The sequence below is a fragment of the Zootoca vivipara genome, chromosome 3, assembly GCF_963506605.1.
Source record: "Zootoca vivipara chromosome 3, rZooViv1.1, whole genome shotgun sequence".
In the NCBI taxonomy this organism is placed as follows: Eukaryota; Metazoa; Chordata; class Lepidosauria; order Squamata; family Lacertidae; genus Zootoca; species Zootoca vivipara.
The window spans coordinates 72,767,808-72,780,425 of NC_083278.1; positions in this window are offsets into that span (position 1 = coordinate 72,767,808).

A 12,618-nucleotide genomic window follows, 5' to 3' on the forward strand; every position below is an offset into this window, starting at 1 on the left:
ATGCATCTCTGGGTTATTTGTGGGGCATAGGAATTCCTTCATATTTTTTTTCAAAATATAGTCCGCCCCCCTGCTGAAAAAGTTTGCTGACCCCTGGAGTAAGGTAATCCTGCAAATAAACTGGTCCCAAGGCCAGTGTTCCTAATGCGTATTTGAGGGACACTAGCAGTCAGTTCGAAAGCATGTCAAAGTGCAAGTAGATAAATAGGTACCACTCTGGCGGGAAGATAAACAGTGCTTCCGTGTGCTGCTCTGATTCGCCAGAAGTGGCTTTGTCATGCTGGCCACACCCACCAAATTTGTATAATATTTTTATTAATTTTTACAAAAACAAAAATCTTACATTAAAAAAGAAGAAGCATATAGCAAAAAATTTAAAACACCTATATTCACCATCAGTATTAAATCCACATTACGGGATTACTTGAATCCCCCAACTTCCGTCCCTCCCCTCCCCTGGTTCCTTTGTATTATTTTCTACCATGTTACTAGGGTGGCACTGTGGTCTAAACCACTACCGGTAAGCCTAGGGCTTGCCGATCGGAAGGTTGGCGGTTTAAATCCCTGTGACAGGGTGAGCTCCCGTTGTTCGGTCCCAGCTCCTGCCCACCTAGCAGTTCGAAAGCATGTCAAAGTGCAAGTAGATAAATAGGTACCGCTCTGGCGGGAAGGTAAACGGCGTTTCCGTGTGCTGCTCTGGTTCGCCAGAAGTGGCTTTGTCATGCTGGCCACATGACCTGGAAGCTGTACGCTGGCTCCCTCGGCCAATAACGCGAGATGAGCGCACAACCCCAGAGTCGGTCACGACTGGACCTAATGGTCAGGGGTCCATTTACCTTTACCTAGCAGTCTGGTAGGAGAGGTGGGGGCTACCAATCATGGTAGTTTTATGGTATCTCCAGGATTTGGGAAAGGGTGGTAGCTCAGTGGCAGAGCATCTGCTTTGCATGCAGAAGGTCCCACGTTCGATCCTCAGCATCTCCAGGTAAAGCCAGGAGAGACTCATCTGAAATATTGGACAGCTGCTGCCAGACAGTAGGCAATAGAGAGCCAGAAGGGCCAAGGGTCAGTATGAGGTAGCTTCCACTTGCTGGGTGACACGTGGGAAGGATGCTATGGCACTCCTGTCCTTCTTGTGGGTTTCCTTTGGGCATCTGGTTTGCCACTGGGCAGAAATAGGCTGCCAGCCCAGACGGGGCTCTTCTCATGGCCCTATTTTAAGAGGTGGTCTTGAACGTAGTTGGTGAGGGGACAAGAAAGAGGATCTAGTTGGCTTTTGGAAGTAGTTGTCAACAAGCTGCCTTGCAAAGCTGCAAAGGCTCGTGCGTTCACTTTGACCAATGCAACTTTTGTCATTTTTGAATTTACTGACATGTTCTTGTATTTGTATATAAGCTGCAAATAAGTCAACACTAGCGATCTAGCTGAGGTTCCTGCATTGTAGAACTACGGCCTTCTCGGGAGTGGCACCCGCCCTGTGGAACGCCCTCCCACCAGATGTCAAAGAGAAAAACAACTACCAGACTTTTAGAAGACATCTGAAGGCAGCCCTGTTTAGGGAAGCTTTTAATGTTTAATAAATTATTGTATTTTAATATTCTGTTGGAGGCAGCCCAGAGTGGCTGGGGAAACCCAGCCAGATGGGCGGGATATAAATATGTTGTTGTTGTTGTTGTTGTTGTTGTTGTTGTTGTTGTTGTTGTTGTTGTTGTTGTTGTTGACTCTCAGGGTCCCTTCGAACTCTGCAATTCTATGATTTGAATCAATCAATCCACTTTCTGTCTGTTCAATGTCAGTGGTGCCAACTTAAATAAAATATTGGGGGGGGGGTCCCTAGGCAGTGCTTTTTTCTGAAAAAATGTTTAGGGGTACTCTCATTTTGACTCAAGAAAAATCACCATTTTATTGTTCAAATAGAGAAAAATACCCAGCCAATACAGTAAATGGACAAAAGTACAAAGATTCACAAAATGTTTAGGGGTATGTGTACCCCTGTCTACCCCCAGGAAAAAAGGACTGGTCCTAGGTACAATGCAAAAGATTACATACTCAGTAAACAAAAGAGATTGTGCAAGGATTTCCACTTGCGGAGCAGTACATGTTCAGGGAGAGGAGAGGATGGGAAAGTTCTGCTGCACAGAAATCCTGATGGAACGAGCAGGTTGGATATTGCCCGCAGTTGTTATTCCATGAATTACTGGATCACATTTTAGAGAAAGCCTTCTTCAATAAAAAACGTCTTCAACGGCTGCTATGGAGCTTGGCTCCACTATATTTGATAGGGCCCGGAGTTCACTGCAAGAGAATTGCTCGGGAGATTTTTCAACCATCTGCGTTCCGTCCAGAACTGGTGACATTTTAATTAGTGATTTGCATGAAGAAATGGAAAGCTCTGCTGTCCAATCTGCAGCTGATACAGGTTTGCCAGAGAGGGCAAACATTTCCATTCTCAGGATGGTATGACAAAAGCCAGGCTATACATAGCGAACCCACAGGAATATTTCAAGATTAATGTCAGAAAATAAAACTGAAGGCCAGAAGGACTTGTCTAAACATATATATTTTTTAATCCTCCCAATATATGTGTGCAGGGGGGCGGGAAGGGAGACTGAAGTGACAAGACATTTAAAATACTTTTCCGCCCCACTCTGGGGACAGGGGCTGATGACTTCATTGATCTTCCTATCATTGATCAGCACATACTTATGTAAGACCATGACACCCACTCAATGCAATTTTGCTTTAGCCATCACTGGTGTTCGTTTCCCGCCAAACAGAGGTGCTTTTAAAAGTTTTTTTAAGCTTCTGTGCCAAACATTTTACACACACACATACACACACACACACACACACACACACACACACACACACACACCAGCGGTATATATATAATGCACAGAAGATGTAAAAAGCTAGATTAAAGCAATAGAATTATACTTATATATGGCTAGATATGGCATGGAATGAGACTACAAAATGTAGTGTGCTTCTTGGGGAGTGCCATACCTATATTCCTCATGGCTCAAATATTTTTTGGGATTCTCTCATCACACTACCTTGGGTAGCAGCTGAGGCGGATGTGACCAGAAGGGTGTTGACATGTTAACATTTGGTGAGTTCCATAGTTCTGGTTACAGGTAGGTAGCCGTGTTGGTCTGGATCGAAGTAAAATAAAAAAAATTCCTTCAGTAGCACCTTAAAGACCAACTAAGTTTTTATTTTGGTATGAGCTTTCGTGTGCATGCACACTTCTTCAGATACCTGAAGAAGTGGTATCTGAAGAAGTGTGCATGCACACGAAAGCTCATACCAAAATAAAAACTTAGTTGGTCTTTAAGGTGCTACTGAAGGAATTTTTTTTATTTTATTTGGTGAGTGTACAGTCTGTGTGCCCCTGTACAGAATAACTGAGCTGTACAAATCAACATGTGTACACTCTTTCACACAAACACGTGTACATGCATAGAGGCAGCTTTTACCTCTGCTCAGTGTCACATGTTAACAAGCCCTGTATGAACACAACTTGGTGCGAGAATGTGATGCTAGAAGAAGAAATTCAGGTGCTTTTTTCTGACAGGAAATCACAAGAAACAACTGGCAAAAGGAGGTGTTACCCAGCAGAAGTGGCAGGTTGCCCCCAAGACTGAGAGGGCCTGTGTGTGTGACGTCATGACATTGAGAGGGCCTGGCCCCCTTCCAACAAATACCAAGGGGGTCAAAGGCACATGCCTGTTACCCACCGTGGTTGCTCCATTTTTGGCTTAGCCATTCCTAGTCCCCTCCAGACTTTCACTAGTTTGTGAGTGGGATTCAGTCACCTCACTGCAGAGGTTTGACAGCAACTATCCGTGCCTTCTTCCAAACATCTTTTGAAAACTATTATTTTTAGGCAGGCCTTTGCAATATGTTTTTGTTCTTTTTTAACCAACCAGTACCCACAGATTTTAAAAATTCGGCTTTATAGATGTTTATAGATTGCTTTTCTAGTACAGTCAAACCTCGGTTGTCGAATGTAATCCGTTCCGGAAGCCTGTTCAGCTTCCGATATGTTCGACAACCGAGGCGCGGCTTCTGATTGGTTGCAGAAGCTTCCTGCACTCAAACAGAAGCCGCGTTGGAATTCCGGCTCCCAAAAAATGTTCGATAACTGGAGCGTTTACTTCTGGTTTTCGGCATTCAGGAACTGAAACCTTCCAAAATGGAGGCATTCGGGAGCCAAGGTTTGACTGTATTTTATCTTGTAAGCCACCTTGATAGATTTTATGAAAGCATGAATCATATATATATATATATATATATATATATATATATATATATATGTAAAAATCGTGAAAGTGCGTGTTCCACTTTTCTCCGTAACCGCTTGACCGATCGTCCTGAAATTTTGACACAATGAGCCAGGCCACTCCCCAAACGAGGTTGGGGACAAAAATCCCTCAAATAACACACCTGGGCAGGTATAGACCTGGTTTTCCACCAAGTCAAACAGTGCCCTCAAGTGGCATTATACCCTCCTCCACCCCTCCCTTCCTGTGAAATCTAAGCCACACCCACAAACCAAATGACACCATCAACCAAGCAACTGAAGCCACCAAGGCGGTCATTATCAGACCCCTAGGCCTTTGTTTTATGTAGGCCCCTGCCAGGCCCCCACTAGGCCCTGGGGGGGGATATAACCCACAGCAACGCACTTGGGGGCACAGCAAGGGGTTTTTACTTTACAATTTAGCACCACTACCCCCCCCCAAAAAAAATCCCCCACCAAATAACCACAAGACAAAATTAAATACCATCCTTCAAAATGTCATGAGATACACAGAAGGCTCAGACAAAAGTGCATGCTGGGAAATAGAACCTAGAAGCTGACAGTTCCTTTTCGAAGGGTGGGGGCCAAGGTATGGAGATACAGGGGGGAGAGGCAAACACTCCCCAGGGACAACAGAGGAGATGGTATCCTACCGAAACACAGGGATGAGCGGGGTGGAGGGAGGAGGGGCAGGATACGTCATGGATCGGGACAGGGTGGGGGGGATCACAGGAAAGAACCACAGCAATGCATGGCCGGGTCAGCTAGTATTCAAATAAATAAATAACTACTAGAAAAATTAGGTTTGCACCTAAAGCTTGTTTCAAACAAATCAGGATGGACACTTAATAAGCAAATCATCTCAAGACACCATGACCACTGTGCTATCACATAGACAGATGTCACAGCTGCACTGCTTGGAAATGCTAATGATTAAGCGATATATAAATGCCCTCAATCAATGAATGAATAAATGTTGTTTGTCACAAAGAGAAGCATCCATGAGGAAATAGCAATAGTACTCTATATTCCCCTTAGTAAGCGTGTTCAAGGGAGGGGTGTGATATGGACATAAAGTGTTTACACAGCCTGGATCCAAAAACGGAGTTGGAAAACTAAGTGTGGGTTAAAAAAGGGACACCCTACAATGTGTTCAGTCAACAATGTCTCTTCAACACAGCTCTCAAAATGTTGCTTGCTGCTATGTGCTTTGAAGCCAAAGACACAGATATCTTCTGAAGGAGAAAAGAAACACAGATCACCAGAACATACAGTTATCGCTAAGAGAATTAAGGGAGAAAATTAACAGGTGCTCTGAATTGTAAAGAAAGCACCTCCCTCTTCTCTATCCCTGAGCCAACAACACACAGCAGCACAGCATACAGATACCAGAAAGGCTGCGCTCATGATCAGCTTCCTAGTTTTGATTTAGCTCTTCCTGGCAGCCCACATTCAACCCTCTCCTTTCCCTCCAGGAGAAAGGAGGTCTCTATGCAGCTTTTATCTCCCAGGCTGACCTCCTTTCAGATTACCTCTTGCATTTGTTTTACTGGAGCCGATTCCAGTCACAGATTGCCCAATCAATTTCCCTTTTATTGAACTGTATTTCACAGTTTTATGTTTGGGCTTTCAGTCATGGGAGAAGAATCAAGGTGCACAGAGAAAGAGGAGGGGAGGGAGGGAGGATTGCTAGATTACAGGAGGTTTTTTTTGGGGGGGGGGTTGTTGTGTAGTTGCTATGCCAAAAATGGGCAACTGAAAAAAGAAAGGCAGGAACCAGAAAAAATGTATTTTGTGACACATGATTACTTAATGTTGAGAAGCTGCTGGAAGTCATGATCCTCCACTGTAACGGGGAGGGCTTACAGAGAACAGCCCCCCCTCATCCGAAGCAGCTCGTCTCCCAGAAAGTCATGAGAGCGAAGGGTCTGAGGGAGGGAGTCAGGAAACGGAAAGAGAGTGCCAGGGCTCTGGCAACATCCAAGAGCCCCCGCTCCATCAGCAGGGAGAGAGGGAGGGGAAAAGAGAGGACAGGAATCAGTCAGACCAGAGACCTTCCCCCCCCCCCCCCGCTGGAATTGAGAAGGAGGAGGAAAGGGAGGCGCTTCTCAGTTCTGAGGCTTTTATTTTGGTCCAGAACACGGAGGGGGGCAGTGCAGGAATCTGACTCGAGCGAGTAGACATGAAACCAGCAGTTCGTTACACTGTAAATAATGTGCACTAATAAAAGCTTCTGAAAGACAAACATGTGGAAGGTCGTTACTCAAGAGTAGTCACAACAACCCTGACATCCACCTTTTCTCCAGTTCATCATATCAGGTTCATTCATGCCCGTCCTTGGGATTTAAAATTTAGTTGGCTTCTTTAAAAGAAAAAAGGGTGTGGGGTGGGAAGCCACATATAAAAACAGTTAGTCACTGTCCTGGAGTCCTAGATGTTGAGAATACCTTAAAGAGATCTTCATCTCTCACTCTAGACTTGCTTTTTATGGGCAGGCCTAAGTTAGATGGTACTTCCTGTGTCCCACCTGAGTGCCATCTCCACACCCAGTTTCAGGTACAGCAGGTTTGTTGAGTTTCCCAGGAGGTCCAGAGGATGGTGAAAGGGACCCCTTGCACTCACAGCTCTTTCTTCACCCTCTGTCCTCCCCTCCTTCTCAACATAAATTTGTGATAGCAGTCTTCAGACTTTTACAACCTCTGTAATTTTTCAAAAGGGGTTCAATCATTTTCAACAATATCCTCGTGAATGCTTTTACTTTAACGATGTTTCCACTGAAGATGATGAAACCAAAAGAGCTCCTGTTTCCAATTTCACAGCTAATAGACACATAGACAGAAATCAACCATTGCAAATGATATTCAAAAAGCCTTAAGACCTTGGGCCAAATCCACAATTTGGTATTTCCAAATTAGTAGGAAAGTGTTATTCTATCTAAGGGATTGCAACCATGAAATTCTTGGAGATAAATGTTCCCTGATTGTAATCCAACCATTATGGTAAAACCTGGTTTTGGCAGGGGGTATGTTTCATTATCTCTATATATTTTTATTTCCATGCTACATTTTACAGTGGGATTTTTTTTGTTCTTTTTTACAGTGGGATCTTAATGATACAGTTTATAGGCTGCAGGTCTGTGCTAATACGGTACTTTAACTGTGTACTTAGTTTGCTTTCATGCCCTGTGAACCTCTGAGGAGTAGAGGAAGGAGAAAGAAAATGCTAGACCAGTTGGACCTTTTGCCCTTTGACCTGATTCAGCAGGCTGGTTATTAGATTCTCATAGTTGTGTACAATATATGTTGTGTGAACCTGAAACAAGTGTTTCTTATTATCGTGGTGAGTCCAAAATGTTGGAGGAGTTATTAGAAACTACAAAGAAAAAATAAATGTATCATGCAGGAACATAAAACAAGGGACAAGCAAATGAAGTAGTTCCCATACCTGCCATTTAATCTACAAATAATAATAGTGGCAGTGAATCCTTTTCGTATCAGAATTTGCTAACTATAGGCCAGTTTCTAGTCTCTCCTTAGCAAAGGTGATGGAACAGGCCATAGGGAGGCAGCTCCAGATTGTTTTGAATGAAACTGATTTTCTGGATTCCTTTCATTCTGGCTTCCACACACTTTTTTTTTTTTTGCGGGGGCGGGGAGCGGGGGAGAGTTCCATTGGTATAAGGTCAATTTCTATTCTGTAGGAAGTTTCCAAACAGTTTTGAGGCATTATGGTTAGATACCTTGATGGTAGGTACATTGTGGAGTCATCTCCACACACCACACTTGCTTCAAGGATGAGGAAACTGTGGACCACCAGATGTTGCTGGTCTCCAACTCATTGTAGCTATAGCCAGTCAGGGAAAGTGAAGTTGTAGATCAACATCTAAAAGGCCACAGCTTTCCCACCCCTGATCTACATAAAACCTCTGGGAGCAACAATCTAGGTATTGGGAGTGTTCAATATACCAAGAGCACCCAATGTACTTCCATTTAAATCAATGATGTAGTGACTTGACTCCTGACTTATTATCGTTTGAAGTCAGTAATAGACTGGATAAACAAACAGAAACTGAATTCAGATACACAAGAGCTGACAATCCAGATGTAGCAGAATTGCTTGTGATGGTTGTCTGAGGGACCCAGAAACTGATGGATCTGCCTGAGTTAGATGGGATTACATTCACCCTGAAAGATATGGGTCACAGTTTGAGATGCTTCTGGATTTAACTTTACTTATGTCTGTTTCAGCTGGTTTCCCAGTTCTGCCCCTTTCTGGATGACACAAGTCTCGCTATAGTACTGCATGCCCTTGTCACTTTTTGACTCGACTTTTATCATCCACTGGACCCTCGAAGACACTTCGGAAACTTCAGCTGGTCCATTATTATGCACAAGCACAACCATCATTTGACACCATATCCAGGGAGTTTATTCTACCAATTCTGCAACAGCTTCAATGGCTTGCAGATCATTTCTGGGCCAAATTCAGAATGCTAACTTTATAATTTTTTTTTACCTTGAGAAGACATTTTCTCTAAGGTGAACCCTCCTGAGAACTCAGATCAAGTATTGCAAGCCCTGTTACCAAGCAGTGCCTTCTTAGTGGTGGCTCCCACTTCACACAATTACCTCCTAAGTGAAACCTTCCAAATGTGCCTGCTTGTCTGTTTTAGGTTTGTCCTGAATTTTTTAGTATTGTTACAGGAGTCATTATGTATTAAAATATTATTTTTGTTTGTTGTTTATTATGATAATGCTGCAGTCCACTGGGGTGAGTAATTTTTTTTAATACTATTTATTAAATTTTCCACTTTAACAATCCAATCAAACCATATTAAATATTCCAAATTATGCATATTACCGTATTCAATAATCAAACAGTCCAGTCCAAATATTATGCCTAATTATATATTTTTTAGATATCTTCCCATGTTCTGAGGTCGGGGGGCGGGGTCTGATCATCTCATACTTCTACTGCTTTCATAATTTTCACAATAGTTCCCATAAATCATTCCAATGTTAATCCTCATTACTTTTCACAGCCTCTGAGTATATCAAACAAGTGAGATAAAACAAAACAATATTTTCTGTGTGGAATTTACGTCCAGAGTGCCCTCGGTATGTTCACGATATCCCTTCACAAAATGATGTTTCCGCCAAGCCAGTCCAAAAATCTTCTCGCCTCAGGCAGCAGCCAAGTCAGTCTAGATAAAATCAAAGAAAGGCATCTGCCCAAGGCTTTTAAGACCAGCTGTCCTTCAAATGGTTAACCTGTCCAGAGAAGATTTTGCCATATAAAACTGGGAATGCAAATATTAAGTAAGATATTAAAAGGCACCTATCCCCCTAAGGCTCCGCATTTAATACCACAAGCTGATCTACTTCCGGTCATGGCCGCTCAGTTAACTGGAGCTGCGTCATTCCACTTCTAATTCCAGGCAAACTTCCAAAGTTTTTTGGCATCTCTCCAGTCATTCTCCAGATCAAAATTGGGAAACTCCTTATCCTCTTCCAAATACGGTATATCTGCAGCCGAATACTTTGAACTTGGTTTCCCACTTTTGAATAATTGTTATTTCCACACAGTTAATGATTATTAGAGTCATATTATATCACCAAATTTTAGAGTCCTATATAATAATATGCAAGTGTCTCTGTGTCCAGATTCCCTGTGTCCCGTTTTCTGCGCTACTGAGCATGTGCCCCAGAGACACAGGGATTGGACGCAGAGACTGCACACACACACACACACACACACACACACACACACACACACACACACTCCCCACCCCACCCCCTACCCCTCTGCCCTGCACTGGCTCAATAAGCAGTTAAAACAGAGGCCACCAGGTAGAAGGCAGGAGCAGGTAGCAAGGCCCCTAAGCAGGGCAGGCCCTCTTTCAACGTGCCCAAGGGCCTGAGGAGGTAGCCGGGACGACCAAAAATTCGAGGCCCCGGCTTCTCCTCACTAACAGGCCCGAAATTGAGGCCCAAACAGCACAAGCAACTGGGAGACCCCCGCTGGGCCGGAACGGCCAGTAAAGGCGCGGGGAGGCCACTGAATGCTCAGCGCCAATCGCGGGACCCTCAGAAAGCGTCGGGGCGGGCGCAAGCCCCCCGGACGGCAAAGCTCCCTCCCGGACACAGCAGGCGACTGAAAAACAGCCGTGGAGGCCAACAAAAGTAGCGGGAGCCACCCCCACCCCCGAAAAACTGGGCGTACACCCCGGAGCAGCCGCCCGGGCCGTCCAGGAGCCAGAACTCGGCCACTGGGCCCTGGCAGCAGCAGCGCTATTGACGGGGAAAAATTAGGAACCAAACGGCAGGCGCAAAAAGCGCACGAAAACAAGGTGGGGAGGGATCCACACTCCAAACACAAGCTTTGGATGGGGTAAAGGAAGAAATACCCCCCGCACCCCCCAGCCGAGCCCGGGCTGTAAAGGTAAAAAGGGGGGGACTTTGGCTTGGGGTTTGGGAACGGGGGGGGGGAGAAAATTAGGGATAAATTAAGGATCAAAGGGAGGGGGGAAGGAACAATCAATTAGACAAGGAATAAAAGCCCCCCACGCACCGCTGCCACCGAAAAAGGCTGAATGTTCTAGCGCCCATTTATTAAACGGGCTGAATGGCCCTAGTCATATTATATCACCTCTCCAGTCTCACTTGCTATAAATAATCGCAGTTGGTTCTTCCAGAGGGGTATTTTGCCATATAACATAGCAAAATGAAATATAATAACAAAGGAGGCTCACCCCCCTTTCAGTTCCAATGTACCAAGTCTACGTAGATGTTAATCCTTCTTCTGTTCAAATACTTTTTAGCACCTCAGTGGCTGAATTAATTAGCAGTGTAGTTCCCCCCCCCCCTTCGCTCAGATCATGTCCAAAAGTTAAATCCAATTTTTCATCTTAAGAATTGGAAGCTTGCTGCTAAATGGAAGCGACTTTGGAGAGTTGCCAAGAAACAATTCCTTCTGAATTGGGCGATCTGCAGATGAGCTGCTACTCCCCAGCCCGGGGAGTGTAGGGAGGCTGATTACTCCCATCTCAGCCTCTGATTTGAGAACGTACGGCGGTGATGGAATTCAGTCACCCTTCATCGCAGCTCACCGGATGCTCCTCCTTTTGTTGTTGTAGTTGTTGTAGTTGTTGTTGTTGTTTAGTCGTTTAGTCGTGTCCGACTCTTCGTGACCCCATGGACCATAGCACGCCAGGCACTCCTGTCTTCCACTGCCTCCCGCAGTTTGGTCAGACTCATGTTCGTAGCTTTGAGATCACTGTCAAACCATCTCATCCTCTGTCGTCCCCTTCTCCTTGTGCCCTCCATCTTTCCCAACATCAGGGTCTTTTCCAGGGAGTCTTCTCTTCTCATGAGGTGGCCAAAGTATTGGAGCCTCAGCTTCACGATCTGTCCTTCCAGTGAGCACTCAGGGCTGATTCCCTTAAGAATGGATAGGTTTGATCTTCTTGCAGTCCATGGGACTCTCAAGAGTCTCCTCCAGCACCATAATTCAAAAGCATCAATTCTTCGGCGATCAGCCTTCTTTATAGTCCAGCTCTCACTTCCATACATCACTACTGGGAAAACCATAGCTTTAACTATATGGACCTTTGTCAGCAGAGTGATGTCTCTGCTTTTTAAGATGCAGTCACGAAATTAAAAGACGCCTGCTTCTTGGGAGAAAAGCAATGACAAACCTAGACAACCTTTTTTTTAGCGGCTTATAAATGGGAGAAACTATCATCTGCAGCAATCCTCAAAGCAAGTATTCAGATTTCTGAAATACTGGATGAAAAATGCCTTTGAAAGGTGAAGGTTAACAAAGTTCAGATAGTGATTAATGATATCTTTGATGGATTTAGGAAAGTGTGGGTCAAAAACACTGGAATCAGACAATATTTTCTAGAATAACAGTTCACTATGCAAGTGTCAGGATGGATTTTCGAAAAGTTACATACCACACAAGTGTAGTTTAGTTTGATCTAATAATGGGTAGGAGAAATCACAACTGGACCGCGTGACCTTTTAACAAAAATTAGAGTGACATCTCTTTCCCTTTGTGATTTAAAACCCCCAGAGTGAAAGATTGGCTCAAACAAAGTCAAGCGTGCCTGCAATGCTTCTCTTGCTTCTGCCATTATCTACACACACACACACACACACACACACACACACACACACCACACAGTCTTTTATCAGTACTGCAGCAGCACCTCTTCAGGGAAGCAAGCTGGAGGACTGAACCCAGCCCAGGAAAGGCAGCATTCTCTGGAGTCTGTTTCTAGGTGGTTGTGAAACGTTGCACAAGACTCA